The sequence below is a fragment of the Balaenoptera physalus genome (assembly GCF_965194825.1).
Source record: "Balaenoptera physalus genome assembly, chromosome: 13".
In the NCBI taxonomy this organism is placed as follows: Eukaryota; Metazoa; Chordata; class Mammalia; order Artiodactyla; family Balaenopteridae; genus Balaenoptera; species Balaenoptera physalus.
Window position 1 is genome coordinate 12,152,557 of NC_138892.1, and position 17,164 is coordinate 12,169,720.

Sequence of the window (17,164 nt, forward strand, 5' to 3'; positions counted from 1 at the left end):
TTTTAAGCTTTTGGATCTTGTTTCTTTCTGAGAAAGGCCTCGTCTACTGAGATTTAAAAATAATGTTCTGTGCTTTCTTTTAGTACTTTAACAGGAAAAGCTGGATTTTAGTTTTGGTTCTATCATTTATTAGTTTTGTGACATTGGGCAAATTATGTAACCTCCCAGAGCCTCAGTTTCCTAAACTGGAAGGGTTTGATCAGATGATTTGTAACATTGTAGAGAATGTTGTAAAATTTCTTGTTTGCTTTTGAGTGGGGTTTACTTTTGTGTGGGGATAGGGAGTTGAGGCAAGCAAAGGGAAAGATGAAAAGAGGCAGGCAGGCGGACATGGAAGGAAGATGGGCAGAAGTACAAAGGAGGACAGAGAGAAACCAGGAGTGCCAATGAGAAACAAAAAACCCAGAGAGGATAACAAAGGAAAACAGACACAAGGAAGGTAGATACTGAGAACCCTAGTGGGATGCATTTTTCCTATCACAGGAGGTCTAAAGCATTTTGGCCACTTTTGTTCATTCACTCTCCCTTCTTCCCTCCCTCCCTTTTTCCCCTTTCTTCCTCCTATCTCTGCCTTTTTCCCTTCTTTACTTTCTTTTTTTTTTTTTTTAATGGTTGAAAAAAATTTCTTTTTAAATTTTACTTATTTCTTGGCTGCATTGGGTCTTCGTTGCTGCGCGCGGGCTTTCTCTAGTTGTGGCGAGCGGGGCTACTCTTCGTTGTGGTGCGGTGGCTTCTCTTGTTGCAGAGCATGGGCTCTAGGCACGTGGGCTTCAGTAGTTGTGGTGCACGGGCTTAGTTGCACCGCGGCATGTGGGATCTTCCCTGGCCAGTGACCAAACCCATGTCCCCTGCATTGTCAGGCGGATTCTTAACCACGGTGCCACCAGGGAATTCCCCCTTCCTTTCTTTTTCTTTGAATAAGAAGTGTAATACAGAGGTTATAAATTAGCACAAATCATAAAGTACAAAAGTTAAGGCTTCAAAGTCTTACTCATGCTGCACGTATATAGCATTTAAAGCCAAGTGCTTTTAACTTCTTGGACATAAGTGTCTGTTGGAATTCTTATTATACTGATTTATTGTCTAGTAATCCCTTCTAGCTCTAAAATTCTGTGTTTAAATATAGTGTATATATTTTAACATTGTTATAAGAACTATAACATTTGCATTTCCTGTTTTTAGATCTTAAATGTGTAAAATTAATAATGTATTCCCACATGTTTTGTATTTCATGTCTGAGAAGTTCTTCCCATAATTTATGCCTTTAAGAAATCGAGTTTCTGTCTTTGGACACCTGTCTTCTCTGAAATCTTGAGCTGAGATGTTTAACTTCTTCCGTGTCTGCCAAGTATGGGTAATTGTACCCATCCAACAATAAATAGTTAACCAAAATTCTTAAATGACAAATTCCTCTAAAGTATAGTGTTCAATTATTTCCATCACTTATTTTTAAAAAAATCAGTTCATACTTTGCCCTTAGACCCTAAGTGTGATTCTTTTTTCCTTGTTGCTTTGGTTGGGGGGAAAAAAAAAAAATCCTGTGGTTACTACCATGCACCATTTGAGTAGAATACACTCTTACCTTTTAGATGATGGTGATCTTCTCACAAACTCCTTTTTACCTTTTCAACCTCATGAACCCCCCAGAGCTGGCCTGGGACATGCTTATCTGTTGGCTTTTTCAGGTTACCCTGGAAAACAGATGACTAGACTTATTAAAATCATGGCTGACTATCATGGCAGTGGCTGTCACCGTGGGCTACTTGGAAAGGAAGTTATTGTGGTGATCAGAAATACATACCGAAGGAGAAGGGGATGAAAATGTAAGTGGCTTTGGCTGCTTAGCTGTGCTACTGGTAGCTTGGCTTTCGGGGGATACGGAGGTATCGATATCATCTTTCGGATTTGATCCAAAAGCTTTCTTCTTTTCCACTTCTGGAGGATGGCTTCTTTGGGAAAGAATCACCTTCATTGATTCCTCATTTTGTGCATTTTAGATCCAGTCTCTCCATTTCATCCCCACACTCATTTTATGTAAAGTGAAACCTAATCAAGAGGTGTCGTTTGAGGTTCTGCTCTTTGTGAGGTAGTGTGGGCAGGAAGAGGAAGATCCAGGGGGTGTTCTGTACAGGGTTTCAGTTCCGTTGTGTAGGTGATGTATAAACTCAGCCAAAATTAAATAACAGTTGAAGTTGGTGGTGTCAAATATGGTAAAGGGTCATATACCTTGCTAATTTGTTGGTGAGAAAGACTATATTTATTATAAAATTGTACCACAGTTGTTTTTCTGGATTTACTGTACACTTGGAAAGATAAAAACATAAAGGAGAATAAAAGGGGATCCAGAATGTAAGCTATGGCAACTGAAAAAGTTTTTATGACTTTTACATTTTTTAAATGAGGTTGTCATATTAATTATTTTAATTTAAACCTGGGAGGCCAAGGAAAAAGTTTACTTTGGTCCTGGAAGCTGACTCAGACTTTACACTCCCTCCCCATATCAGTTCCTTCCAATATTTACAGGATCTCCAATAGCTGGCTTCAGAAATTAGTTGCAAGAGGTCCTATGCATGATGTAATGTAGTAAATACTTAAAAAAATATTTGTGGAAGAAATAACTAAAGTCCTGTAGCAAAAGACAACACTCAGGAGTCCGGAGAATGTATAGAGACATTTTGAGTCTTTGTAGCTTACTTTAGAAACAGTGTTACTGCTGGCAGTTGGGTAGCTGGGAGAGTTGAAGGGGCTTTGCATCGGCTTTTAAAAATCTCTTGATGTACTTCCCTGATGATGCAGTGGTTATGAATCCACCTGCCAATGCAGGGGACATGGGTTCAAGCCCTGGTCTGGGGAGATCCCCCATGCCGCAGAGCAACTAAGCCTGTGCGCCACAACTACTGAGCCTGTGTGCCACAACTACTGAAGCCCGCACGCCTAGAGCTCATGCTCTGCAACAAGAGAAGCCACCGCAATGAGAAGCCTGCGCACCGCATTGAAGAGTAGGCCCTACTCGCCGCAACTAGAGAGAAGGCCCACGTGCAGCAGCAAAGACCCAATACAGCCAAAAATAAATAAAATAAATAAATTTAAAAATATATATCTTGAGACCTCTTCTGAAAGCAGCAGCTCTTCTATTCTCATGGATGGTCTGCCTGGTGAATTTGGAGGACATGCAGTATTTCTACCATGTGAATGTCTAAAATGACTGAAGAATCCAAGACTGACCACCCTGGAGTGTGTATTGATCAAAACCATTTGAGCTGTAGGCACAGGGGTTTGAAGGATGGCTGGATGTACAGAGACCAGGTAGAAGAGGATGCTCATGAGTTCCCTGTGTCTCATGACCAGAGCCAACTAATGATAGTTTAAATGTGACAGATGCCAGTGAATCCCTCTTGTTCCCTTACCTATCGATGTCTGAGAAGTTCTCGTTTAGGAAAGGTACCTGTTGTTATACTGCTCATTTTAGGGCAGTATCCTGACCAGGGGTCAGCTGCCTTTTCTTCAGGACCTCAAGGACTAATGTGTGAAGATCTGCATCCTTTTGGCTAGCAGGAAAGTGGATTAGAAGTCTAGAGGCTGGTTGCTTTCTAGTTTTGGAGGTTGAAGATGATTCGTCAAGATGCCAGGAAAGCCAGAGTGATGGCCCAGAGTCAGTAGTCCTGTTGGTATCATTTCAACCTTCTGAGATGAGTCCTTAATGGACACTGAGAACCTTATACCCGGTGTAAGTGCCCTTCTTTGGGCACTTTTTCATTTTTCCTTAATCAACAGTGTTTATAACATCATGATCATGTGAGGAGAGTGCAACTCCTCTTTCCCTGGGGCTATTTTTCTGCCAGATTTCAGCAGGCTCATATTTCCTGGTGACATTTTTTTTTTAAGAGTTTCGTTCAAGCTGGCAGTGTTTTGCCTTTACAGCTACTCGCCTGATGGATTCTTGTTTACCCCATATTGTGGGAGACACGTGGTGGGGGTGGTATCCCACCCTGGATAATTGTCTCGGGTCCGGGAACCCGTTGTTGTGTCCTTCATTAGGAGGAGAAGCGTAAGGAAGCAGGGAGAAGAAACTTTTGTTTGGGAGAAAATAAAACCCAGCTTTTCTGAGGCCAGAATGGGATCGTGTGTAATAAACTATGAATTCATCCTCTTTTTCCTCCTTCCCTCCCAGTTGCAGTTGATCTCACAACAGCTGTTTCCAGCTGTCCTCTGGATTTTGCCCAGGCCCCTTGGGATGGCTGCAATGACTCACACAACTGGGCTTTTTTCCATAATGGTCTGAATCTGCTTCTCAAGAAGTAGGAGCAGGAGCAGGAGGAGGAAGAGGGTGACTCTGGTTGCACTGGAGTAGATTTTCTTGTTGAGATTACTGTCTGCTGAGGGCTCTGGGTTTGATTTGTCCTCCTTTAAAATTAAAGCAGTGATCCTAGAAGCCAACACTGGTGGTGGAGGGGAGGCAAATGCGTTAGCTGGAGAATGCTTTTGGAGAAAACCAAATGTTCTTCTACTTGCCTCCCTCCCCCGCTTCAAGACCTTCCATTTCAGAACAAACTGCATCTTTCCTTTTCAAATGGATGTAGGGTAGTGTGTGTAATGGGTGGATGAATGAATGATGAGGGAAACATCAGTTAAAAATGGGGATGATGTACTCTGCACTCAGCCTGATTCTTTTTTATTTTTTATATTTTTATTTTATTATTATTATTTTTAATAAATTTATTTATTTATTTATATTTATTTATGGCTGTGTTGGGTCTTCGTTTCCATGCGAGGGCTTTCTCCAGTTGCAGCGAGCGGGGGCCACTCTTCATCGCGGTGCGCGGGCCTCTCACCGTCGCGGCCTCTCCCATTGCGGAGCGCAGGCTCCAGATGCGCAGGCTCAGTAGTTGTGGCTCACGGGCTTAGTGGCTCCGCGGCATGTGGGATCTTCCCAGACCCGGGCTCGAACCCGTGTCCCCCGCATTGGCCGGCAGACTCTCAACCACTGCGCCACCAGGAAAGCCCCTCAGCCTGATTCTTGGTGTTGATATTTTGTCGGTGGAATTAGTTTCTTTTCAGTTTTTCAAAGGGTCCTTCCTTTTCTTAACAGTAAACACTGCCCTTCCCCTCCCTCTTTCCTTCCATGAAAGCCACTCCTTCCTAGCTTGGGAACCTATACAAATGAGATATCTCAGTAGAGAAAAAAAAAGAATCCTTTAGGTGTCTAAAAAAATTCTTACTTTTACCTCTTTGGGCTCCACACTCATGTTTCTAAAAGGGCAACAAGCTGCAGAAGAAATCTTCTAGACCTGCTCTGTCTTATACAGTAGCCACATGTGACTGTCGAGGGCTTGAAATACGGCTAGTCCAAATTGAGATGCTCTGGAAGTATAAAATATACCTTAGATTTTAAAGACTCAGTCTAAAAAAAAATTTCATTGAGATTTAAAAAATGTCGACTGTTTTTATATTGACATGTTGAAATGCTAGTATTTTGGATATGTTAGGTTCAATAAAGTATATTATTAAAATTATTCTCACCTATTTCTTTTTACCCTTTTAAATGTGGCTACTAGAAAGTTTTAAATTACATAAATGGCCCATATTTCTGGCTCTCAGGATATTTCTGTTAGATGTCGTGCTCGAAGAGAAGAGGAAGTTACTGAAGTACAGGTGTGCTCCTCTCTGGTAGTGTCTGTTTCCAGAACCTTGGAGGGACTTTAGTGATAGTTTGGGATTTACAACCTAGTGTGCTACAACATACCCACTATGTTAGTTATTTTTTGCTGTGTAGCAAATTGCCCCATACTTACTGACTTAAAAAAACAAATGTTTACTATCTCACAGTTTCTATGGGTGAGAAATTTGGGAGCAACTTAGCTGTGTGGTTCTGACTCAGAATTTCTCATGAGGTTTTAGTCCAGCTGTTGGCTGGACTGCTGCCATCATCTGAAGGCTGGATTGGGGCTGGAGGAGCCACTTCCGAGAGGGCTCATCTCATGGCTGTTGGCGTGTGGTCAGCTCCTCACTGGCTGTTGGCAGGAGGCATGGGTTCCCTGTGACATGATTGTCTCCTTTGGCTCTTTGAGTGTCTTCCTTACATGGCAGAACTTCCTCGGAGTGAGTGATCAAGTGAGAGATCAGATAAGAGAGAGAGCAGGTGAAGAAGTGCATTGCCTTTTATGATCTAGTCCCTGAGGTATACACTGTCATTTCTGCTTTACTTTATCTGTTAGAAGCAAATGTCTAAGTCTAGTTCCTCCCAGGGGATGGAGAATTAGGCTCCACCTCTTGAAGGGAGTAGTATCAAAGAATTTGTGGACACACTTTGGAACTACTCTACCTACCTGTTTTTCCGCTATTTTCCTCTGTTCGTGTACTTGTATTTCACTGACTGCCTCTGATGATGGACAGAGTCCAGTGGCTGAAGTCCATTTTACCCTCAACTGCTACTTCAACAATATTATTTGGAACAATTCTGTTCATTTTGAGGATGCAAATTCTGACTTATAATCAAATTGGTCCTTTCAGGGGTGGGGGGCAAAGATGAGTTTAGCTTTGCTTGAGCTTTAAACACTGGTATGTACCTATGTTCATGTGTTATGTCTGTGCCTTAGTTGATTTTGAGTAGTGAAATAAGGCTGTTTGGATATTACATGGTAAATGTGTTATTATGTACTTGTATATCACACTTCTTATGTAAGATTCAGAACACTTAAGAACCATTCCATAGCTCATTCTACCTCTGAGAGGTCTGAACATAAAGCAAGGGACCATTCTGTTCTGCAAGTAGGGGAATGGAGGTGAGTTCATTTACACGTGAGATTGAGTAAAGGCGTTGTGAGGGATGTAGAGGTGTACTAGGCAGAGACATTGACAGTGCTCTCAGGTAGCTTCAAATGTAGTATTGGAGTTAAGATACTATACAAATAAGTGTGCTTAGAGCACGCTGCTGTGTTTCCAGAGGTGGGTTCATCCATGCCTCTCCTCCTGATAGCTGTTTCGTTTTTGGCTCAGCCTCAAACTTCTCAAATTTAGATTGAGGCAAGATGCAAGACTTATAGGATATAAATGACCCATTAGACATAATCAGTGAAGGTCGAGTTTTGCCTGCTCTGGGTCAAAACAGAGCTTTAGTACATGGAAATTAAGTATACTAGCAGAACATTGTTGGATTAGGATAGGTTTCAAGATTCAGGAGAGCAGGTATTTCAATCCACTTAACTTCATTTTTTTTTAGTGTCTTGGTATGATTTACTCAGATATTTCCTAAGGAATTAAACATTATACCTAACGTTTGAGAAGTCTGAAAGCTTAGATGAATGGGCTGTTAGAAAGTTTATTGCCTTGGACAGATAATTAAAAATCTATTGAATCTCGCTATCTTTTAAATCCTTGTTATCATTATCATAATCTCGGTACTTACGTAGTTTTGAATTGTTGCTTTCCTTTTTTTTTTTTCTAGTTATCTCTTGTCTCTCTAACCAGACATAATTTTCTTGAGGATCATGCCTTTTATTTCTTTGTATTCTCACTACTAATAACTATATTTTCAGTTGTGTATTCAAGAGGCTCCGTACTTAGATACACTGTCAGCATCCACTGGTGTGAGAGTCAGGCGTAGAGCTCATGGGTAAGAGTCTTACTGGCTCTGCTGCTTAATAAATTTATAACCTTGGGCAAGTTTCTTAATTTCTCTGAGGCTCGCTTCCTTCCTCTGTAAAATGTTAATAATAGTTTCTACCTCATAGACTTGTGAAAACTAATGAGCTATTGCAAATAAAGCACTTAGCACAGGAGAAGCTACATATGTGAGATTTGTAAAAATTATTTGATTAGCTTATTAATTTTTTTTTATTAGAAGCATCAAAATTCTTGACTCTCGAGCCTCTCATTATTTATTTCACATTATTTATTGGAGGTAACAGAAGCCTGAATCAGGTGCATGTCCTTGTCAGCCTACATGGGTCCAGGTCATAACTGACTCCACTTAGAGTTTTCTTGTCTGCTGTGGCAAAATAGATATTCCGCCCTCCTGGCAGGGCCTGAGGGCGCCCCCTCTCTCCCACCATCAGAGGCTGCCAGTTGTTTTTAATACACGGTATGTCACGTGGGATTCAAAGAGCCCTCTTTTGGTCAGCAGCTTAGACTCTGGGTCACTGAAACCTGGCTAATGCTGACTCCTATCAAAAGGCCCAAGTCCTTCTGCGCCCTCCAGTTTTCTATTAAGGGATTGTTGGGACTCTTTTTGTTTTTTGGGTTTTTTTTAGAAATCTTGCAGCAGCCAAACAGATCATTCCTTTCAACTCTGCACTCCTTGGTCAGCATCCAGGATGTAAGCAACGATGGCCATCTGTGTATTCCTGTGATCTCGGGCCTGATTTGATGCGTTTTCTCTCCTGACCTGACCTTCCAGTGACTTCTTCTCTCATCGACTATCCCATTTTCCCTGTTGCATAGTAAACAAATTTCTTCACCCTCAGCCTTTTAACTGCACTTTATTTCTACCCCGTTCTGTTGACTAAATGTGGTTTCTTTCAGAGGCCATCACGTCCCCCTCCTCAAGGGTGGTTTTTGTTCCCCTTCGTGGGGGAGGTCAGTATCCTGTCCCCTCTCTCCTCTCTCCAGTGCTCCTATCTAATCTTCTACCTTTGGGCGAAATTCCCTGCCCCGTTTAAGCTCTAGTAATCTGGCTAATAATCTACCCTCTTCCCTTGCTCAGTGCTGTTGTTTATTGATTACCTTGCCCCTTTCCCTCATTTAAAAAACAAAAAACTTACGTTGGCACTTGGATCTTGAGCTTTCTTCCTACCTTAAGTAATGTTATTATTGTAGGAAATTCCAGTGTCTGTGCTGATGACAGACCCAGCACCTTAGCTAGTCCCCTGTCTCTTGGTTCTTTAATTAATCAGCTTCCTTCCTTGAGTTGCACTTTCACCAACTATTCTCAGGACACACTCTGGGTCTTGTCAGTCTGGAACTGCGACATTTCTGAAAATTTAGACAGGCATCTCATTTTCTCATTAAGACTCTTACAGTTCTCCCATTCATTTACTCCCACTGCGTCTTTTCTCCAGTGTCTCTGAGAAATCTGCTTCCTTGGCCCTCTCTCTCTGCTCTTGCCCTGTCTGTTGACTCCCCTGCCTTTGCTTCCGTCCCTGTCTTGTTTGGATTTCATGGTCCTTTGCTTAAACAGCTCTTTTGGCCAGTATCCTCTCTTTATTTTCATTTTGTTTTACCTACCAAGCAAAACCCCAGGCCTAGATCAATACAAATGTCTGCTGTCATGATTTCCAACCTTTCCTGGACCCTTGACTCCAGTCTGGCAGTCTTTCTGTTTTTGAGTGACCTCTCTTGGGGACTTGCCACGATGGCCGTTTCAAACGTTCCTCATTGTCCTACCTTCACTTTCTCTTCACTTACAGCAAGATATCTTGCCTCTTAATTTATAGATGGAATAGAAGCTATCAAATTGGAATTCTTTTAACTTCCTGCCACCAAACCTACAAACTTCATCTGTTATAGTGAAAGATGTATCTTTCTTTCTTTCTGTGGTGAATTCTACTTGGATCTCTTGCTTAGATTTAAAAATCTTTTCTTATCAACTTTATGCATGCTTATCTCATTAAAAATAAATAAAATCTAACAAATTAGTCCTTCAGTCTCCATCCTCCAGCTCCTTTTCATTCTTCTCCCTTCTATAAACTAACTTCTTGAAACAATTGACTATATCCTTTGAGCCCATTGTAGTCTGGTTTCTTACTCAACCACAATATTGAAACTCCTTCCCCTAGTGTCACCAATAACTCCCTTGTGGCTAAATCCAATGAATATCCTTTTCTACCTTCTGTGTCCTTGAAATGCCTCTTTTCCCTTGGCTTCTCTGGCACCATCCTTAAAAAATGTTTCCCTCTCTCTGCCAGTCCCCTTTCTTGTCTCTTCCTCAGCCCACCACTTAAAAGTTTCTGTTATGCAGGATTCTCTAGGCCTCTTTCTCTCCGTATTATACATGCTTTCTTTGGGCCAGCGTATCCATTGCTGAGGCTTTATTGATCATCTATATGCTGACAGCTTCCACATTGCTATCTCTAGCCATCTCCTTCCTGCACTTCAGATGTCTGTCTCCAGCTGCTTCGTGTGCATCTGCGCTTGGATGCCCCACAGTTACTGCACAGCCAGCCTGTCTAAAACTGACTTCTCCTCATCTGCTCTTTCTGCAAAACTCTGCCCTTGTGAAAGTCAGAGACCAGTGCCACCATTTACGCAGTGGTCTTTCTGCCTTTATTTTTGTCCCTTCCATCCCACATCACTGCATTGCAGGGATCTTTCTTAGAGTGATCCTTCTGAGACAGCTCTCATCATACCATTGCCTTTAGTCCCATTAAATGACACTGGGGTGATACAGCTCCTACCTCATCTCCCAAACCCTCGACCCACTTATGCATAGACCATGCACCCCTCCTTGAAGGTACCTCTATAAATTTCTCTTTCCACCTGTACTCGCCTACCCTCATCTCTGAAATCTTGGTTTAGAGATCAGTTTTCTTTGGGAACCTTTTGTTGAATGTCTGAGATGGGGCTAGGAACTCTCCTGACTGCTGTTGTAGAACCTTATACTTTTCCCTTTCTAGCATTTATCTCACTGTATTGTAAATGCCTATTTACTTTGATCTGGTACCAAACTGTAAGTTCCTTGAGGGTAAGGACTGTGCTTTCATCTTCTTTTCTTTTTAAATGCCATCTTCTAGCATAGTACCCAATATATAGTAGGCCTAATATTTATTGGATGGTTAATGGTTGGATAGGTTATAGGATTTTAGAACTCAAAGAACCCTATCTGTATAGAATACGTCCTGGATTTTCAGGGTGAATGATCACTGTGTGGCGTTTAGTTCTTTTGCTAGAGATAATGATTTCAAACAAAGTTGTATTCAAAGGCCAAAACCTCCTTCTAATGTGTTACCCTTGATTTCACTGCTTAAGTAGCCCTGGGTAGTTCGTTTCCAAATTTAGGTAGACCCGTGTTTCTCAGTCCTGGCTGCGCGTTAGCATCATCTGGGGAGCTTTAAAAAAAAAAAAGTTCCATTGCCCCAATCTCATCAAATAAGAGAATAAATTTTATTCTTATTCTGGTAAGATTGTCATCCATTTCCAGCTTATTAAAATTGATCAACAGCAGCCTTACTACTCTTTGACAAAAGAAATGGCAGGTAAGACTTTGTATTATCTAATTTCTAGATGCACCAGTCGTTGAGCATTTGGAAATTAGGGGCCCTTTTCTGTCTGTGACCCTTGGCTCGTGATCTGTAATATAGAATGTGAGGAAAAGGTTTCCATCTGGTGTAGTTGCCGTCTCCTCTGATAGGGTCTCTGGTTTGGGTCACTGCTGTTGTATCACATGCCTCTTTATGATGGGCTCACAGACTAATTCCCAGGGGCTGACCTGATGTAAGTAGGAAAATTTGGTTATTATCACCAGAAGGAGCAGGTTATTATTTAATTATTTTTTTTTCCCCTTTATTTTTGGCTGCGCTGGGTCTTCATTGCTTGCTGTGCACGGGCTTTCTCTAGTTGCGGCGAGCAGGGGCTACTCTTCGTTGTGGTGCGCGGGCTTCTCATTGTGGTGGCTTCTCTTGTTGCGCAGAACGGGCTGTAGGTGCGTGGGCTTCAGTAGTTGTAGCTCGCGGGCTCTAGAGCGCAGGCTCAGTAGTTGTGGCCCACGGGCTTAGTTGCTCCACGGCATGTGGGATCTTCCTTGACCAGGGCTTGAACCCGTGTCCCCTTCATTGGCAGGCAGATTCTTAACCACTGTGCCACCAGGGAAGCCCTTAATTACTGTTTTTTTTTTTTAATGCTATTTCATCTTTGCTTTTAGGGCTGAAACATCTCCTGTTCAAATATTTGAATTTTGGAAAAGTTGTTGCTTGTGGTAACTCTGAGGAATCAGGCGAATTTTTAAAATGGTTTTTAGGCTTCCCTGGTGGCGCAGTGGTTAAGAATCCGCCTGCCAATGCAGGGGACACGGGTTCGAGCCCTGGTCCGGGAAGATCCCACATGCCGCGGAGCAACTAAGCCCATGCGCCACAACTACTGAGCCTGCGATTTAGAGCCCGCGAGCCACAACTACCGAAGCCTGCAAGCCACAACTACTGAAGCCCGTGTGCCACAACTACTGAAGCCCGTGCACCTAGAGCCCGTGCTCTGCAACAAGAGAAGCCACTGCAATGAGAAGCCCGTGCACCGCAACAAAGAGTAGTCCCCGATCTCAGCAACTAGAGAAAAACCTGCGTGCAGCAGCAAAGACCCAGTGCAGCCAAAAATTAAATAAAATGAATGAAATAATTTAAAAAAAAAAAAAGGTTTTTAAAAGCGTGAGCTCACTCTTGAGTGCACTTATTTGTGGTAGTAATTGCTTGATAAAATCTGTTTTCTGCTACTCAACTAGTATAATATTTAAGATCCATTTATTGCAAAGAGTCTCTGTATCTTAACAGCCTTAGAAGGATTTGAGGAGCCTCAAATTTGTTTTCTTCCCTTGATTTTTATACCAATACAATGTTAGTACTGTGGTGTTCAGAAGTTAATACATTCTTGGTGTGTTGTTTACAATAACATTTCACCAATGCAAGACTCAAAGAATTACTTGCATCAGTGAGTATCATAGATCTGAGATATTTAAATGTTGAATGATTGCAAATATTTTATCCTTGTCATTAAAAACCTGTCATAGAGACACATGAAAACAAGTTGGGCTGTTTACCGTTCTTTTTTCTTCCCTAGGTCATTTCTGTAGCAAACCTTGTTTGTTTGTTTGTTTGTTAAATTTATTTATTTATTTATTTTTCAATTTTTGGCTGCATCGGGTCTTCGTTGCTGCCCGCGAGCTTTCTCTAGTTGCGGCGAGTGGGGGCTACTCTTCGTTGCAGTGTGCGGGCTCTCATTGCAGTGGCTTCTCTCATTGTGGAGCATGGGCTCTAGGCGGGCAGGTTTCAGTAGTTGTGGCATGCGGGCTCAGTAGTTGTAGCTCGCGGGCTCTAGAGCACAGGCTCAGTAGTTGTGGTGCACGGGCTTAGTTGCTCCGCGGCATGTGGGATCTTCCCGGACCAGGGCTCGAACCCGTGTCCCCTGCATTGGCAGGCAGATTCTTAACCACTGCGCCACCAGGGAAGCCCTGTTTGTTTGTTTTTTAATCTGCAATACAAAGCCCTGGTTTCCAACAAACTGAGATTTTGTGAAGACTGATTAATACTCAGGATAGATCTGCATCTGTTTTCAGAATTGCTTGTGTCTAAAAATAATGTGGAACTTAGGTAAAGCAATTGATGAATAGTTCATAAATCGGTCATCATTGGTAGTTTAAAGGTAGTTACCGTTGGGAACTTTCTTCACCCTTGGAAGTGGGACAGTGGGGGTAGGGAAGGTGTCTGCATACTTTCAGCTATTCTGGCCGATACTTTTTTTCCTTTGCCTTCCCCATTATCTTGTTTCCATTGGCTTTCTGGTCTAATGAGGCCTCCTTAAAGAGGATAGGCATACGGACTTCCCTGGTGGCGCGGTGGTTAAGAATCCGCCTGCCAATGCAGGGGACATGGGTTCAAGCCCTTGTCCCGGAAGATCCCACGTGCTGTGGAGCAACTAAGCCCGTGTGCCACAACTACGGAGCTGCGCTCTAGAGCCCGCTAGCCACAACTATTGGGCCCATGTGCCACAGTTACTGAAGCCGACGTGCCTAGAGCCCATGCTCTGCAACAAAGAAAAGCCATCGCAATGAGAAGCCCGCGCACTACACCGAAGAGTAGCCCCTGCTCGCCGAAACTAGAGAAAGCCCGCACGCAGCAACGAAGACCCAACTCAGCCAAAACTAAAAAAATAATTAAAAAAAAAGAGGGTGGGCGTAAATAAAATATGCATGCTGTTTTTCCTTTGCTAATGACAGTGTGAAAACATTGTCCGCTTTCAAGTTTGGTCTTCTATGATGAATTGTCGTTCAGAAAAATAACGTGACTTATTCTAGTTGCAAGTCGGTCGTATCTTCCCTCCTTCACCAGTGAGCAGGCACGGTTGGCTTTCCATTCAGACGCTGAGCTCGTGTTGCTTTCAGATGAGGGAGCTCAGCCTGTAAGCCCTGGGCCTCAGCTTGGGCCTGCAGCACTTGGTTAAGTGAATCAGGGAGTCTGAATTATTCATTCTCCTTCCTGATCCCGCTGTTCGTATCAAATTCCTGCTGTGTCTTTGGGGCATCTTGCCAGTCTTCAGCATAATTGATTTTCTTGCTTTGTGGGGTGTGTGTGTCTGTGTGCGTGCACATGAGTTGTGCCTCTTTAAGCATTCCTGACTGCTTAGGATAGGAATATTTATTAAGCACATGTGGGTAGCTTTTATAACCTAAAGGAGAGGTTGGAATTGGTCTTTTTATTGTCCAGGATACAAAATTTTCTTTTCAAGTAACAGGATTTATTGACTGATGAATTATGAAGAAGGTTCTTCTATGATCTGAGTACAACACAAGTAGAAACACTTGTTCTTTTCTCTTTTTGTCCTCTAATTCTGTTGTCCCTTCTTTCGTGTTTTTCTATAAGAAGATGTTTCATTCCAGAGCCATGGACTGTTAGAACTAGGAAGGACCCAGAGGTCATCTAGTCTGTAGGCCTGTGCAAACTTTAGGCCTATGGTCTGGCCCTTACACAAGGGGTTTTGTTTGGCTAACGCAGTATTTTAAAGACATTTGGATGAAACATTTAAACACCGGGAGAGCTTACATGAAATCCAGGTTTCTGGCTTCTCTCGGCAGCCCTGGGCCTGCATTCCTGTGTGCGCCCCTCTGCTGGAGCTTTAGGAACCGCCTGCTAGCCCCGCCACTACAAGGCTCTACCCGCATACTTCTCTCTTCTCTTACCTCTGGTGAGCGTTACAGCGCCAGTCTAATGCAATCTACTTATTTTATGGAAGAGAGGAAGGGACTTGCCCCAAATCTTGTAGGTAGTGGGAAACTTAGGTGAGGGTTCATGTCTCTTAACTCTTAGTTGATTATGATACTTCATTTTTTTTTTTAACTTCTACCTTTTTTCTCACCCTTATGTTTTTTATTCATTCAAAATATTTATTGTGTACTTACAAAGAGTGAATGCTGGGAGTGTAAAAAGAATATGGTGGAGCCCCTTGTTCTTGATGTGGTCTTGAGAGACCCAGTGAGTCTGCCTTTGGGGAAAGTTACCACCCACCATTACTCTGTCATGTTATTTTGTTTTATTTTCTTCATATCACTTAACCACCATCTGGAATTATTTTAATTTGTCTCCTTGTTTACTATCTGGCTTCCCAAGTAGAATATAAGCACTGTGAGACCAGTGACTATGTCTTGTTCAACGTTGTGTCTCTAGTGCCTAGACAAATGCCTGGCACTTAGTAGATTCTCTATTTTTTGACTGAATGACTAAAGGAGGCATTTGAACTGGGCTTTGAAGGACGAATAGGAGTTTTCCAAGCAGACAGATATTGATATGTGCCTAAGCATGGAGGCATGAAAATACATGACATATCTTGTGCTTTTTTGGGGTTGGCCACAGAAGGCTATTTTTGATACCGAAAGACCATCTGGATTTGAAGGACCTTGGATCCTTGGTAAAAAACCAGAAACTAAATGTGTTTGAGTCAGAAAACTCCAGTACAGCTTTTTTCCCCCTCTGTAGTCTTTTAGCAGGATCTGGGCATTTATCATCATTGATGATTTATAGAGCTTTACCGACATATTTACCAAAGCATTATCATATGACAGATGTGAATCAAGTGCATGGTTCTAATGTGCCTTCAGTCTAGCAACACGTGTGCCTGGCACGGGGCAGTCTAATATTTTGCAAGTCCAGAACAACTGGCAGTAGTTATTTTTAGAGTATACAGTGGACCAGGCAGCTAATTTCTGAGGGTATAGGGCAGAGGTTCTCAGTGTTAGCTAGGTGTGCATTAGAATCACCTAGGGAGCTTTTAAAAATATCATTCCTTGGCCATACCCAACCCAGGCCAGTGAAATCAGGAACTGTGAGGGTTGGGCCCAGGAATCAGTAGTTTTGTAAAAAATTCCCCAGGTGATTGCAGTATGCAGTCAAAGTTGAGAACCACTGGCTTAAGGGGACAGACACGGGAGGTGAGACAGGTTGTGGTAAGTTGAGATAGGAAGAGGGATCCCAAAGAGGACAGTCATTAAGAAGATTAAGAGGGCAGTTGAAGAGAATTATTAAGAAGAGTATCGAGTGGAAGATATTTTAGGAAATCAGTTTAGAGATGTATGATTTTTAGAGCAGTTGGAACATAAAGAGGTTGGAAATCTTATAAATGGTGTCAGAGATAAAGGGAGTGTACCTAGTGGTTGAGGAGGGAGAGAGCCTGAATTCCATGGGGTCTGCTGTGCACATAAATCCTCACCCATAGATTCTAGCTTTCTAGTCACGTGTGATGAAAAAACAGTGTACTTGAAGTAAAACATCATGGGACATAGTCCTATGACTAATTAGTTGTGTTCATTTGGTTCAGTTCGCCAACCATTTTTCAAGTGCTGAGCACTGCGTTAGACCCTGGAGATGAATTAGATACAACTCTTGGCCATTTAGGATCTGACATTCTAGGGAATTCCTCTGTGTAACTGCAGTTCAGCAGTTCTTAACTTCTCTGAGCCTTTCTCCATCTGTGAAATGTGGGGATATGATGGAATTATTTCTGAGGTTGCTTTCAGCTTGGACATCTTTTTTTTTTTTTTTTAATTTAATTAGTTAATTTATTTATTTATGGCTGTGTTGGGTCTTCGTTTCTGTGTGAGGGCTTTCTCTAGTTGTGGCAAGCAGGGGCCACTCTTCATCGCGGTGCGCGGGCCTCTCACTGTCGCAGCCTCTCTTGTTGCGGAGCACAGGCTCCAGACGCGCAGGCTCAGTAATTGTGGCTCACGGGCCTAGTTGCTCCGCGGCATGTGGGATCTTCCCAGACCAGGGCTCGAACCCGTGTCCCCTGCATTGGCAGGCAGATTCTCAACCACTGCGCCACCAGGGAAGCCCCAGCTTGGGCATCTTATTACAGTGATTCTAAGTAAAATCTAATAAGAATCAGCACCTCTCCAAGGTAATTTCTATAGTTTTTATTGGGCAGAAAAAAATCCAAGAAAAAGTGTGGTCATAGGGTTTAAACTGAAACAATCCCA

General features: G+C 42.5%; 2 protein-coding genes across 28 annotated transcripts in view; one reads left to right on the top strand and one right to left on the bottom strand.

Moving 5' to 3' along the window:
* The window catches only part of RBFOX2 (RNA binding fox-1 homolog 2), a 264,208-nt gene that overhangs the window by 23,984 nt on the left and 223,060 nt on the right, over positions 1 to 17,164 (top strand). The gene's annotated exons all lie outside the window — the stretch shown is intronic.
* Positions 12,330 to 17,164, bottom strand: part of LOC309641106 (apolipoprotein L6-like) — a 274,531-nt gene continuing 269,696 nt past the window's right edge. Inside the window, exon 5 of the mRNA XM_082420821.1 lies at positions 12,330 to 16,714. The gene's annotated coding sequence lies outside the window, so the exon portion shown is untranslated. The remainder of the gene's footprint in view (positions 16,715 to 17,164) is intronic.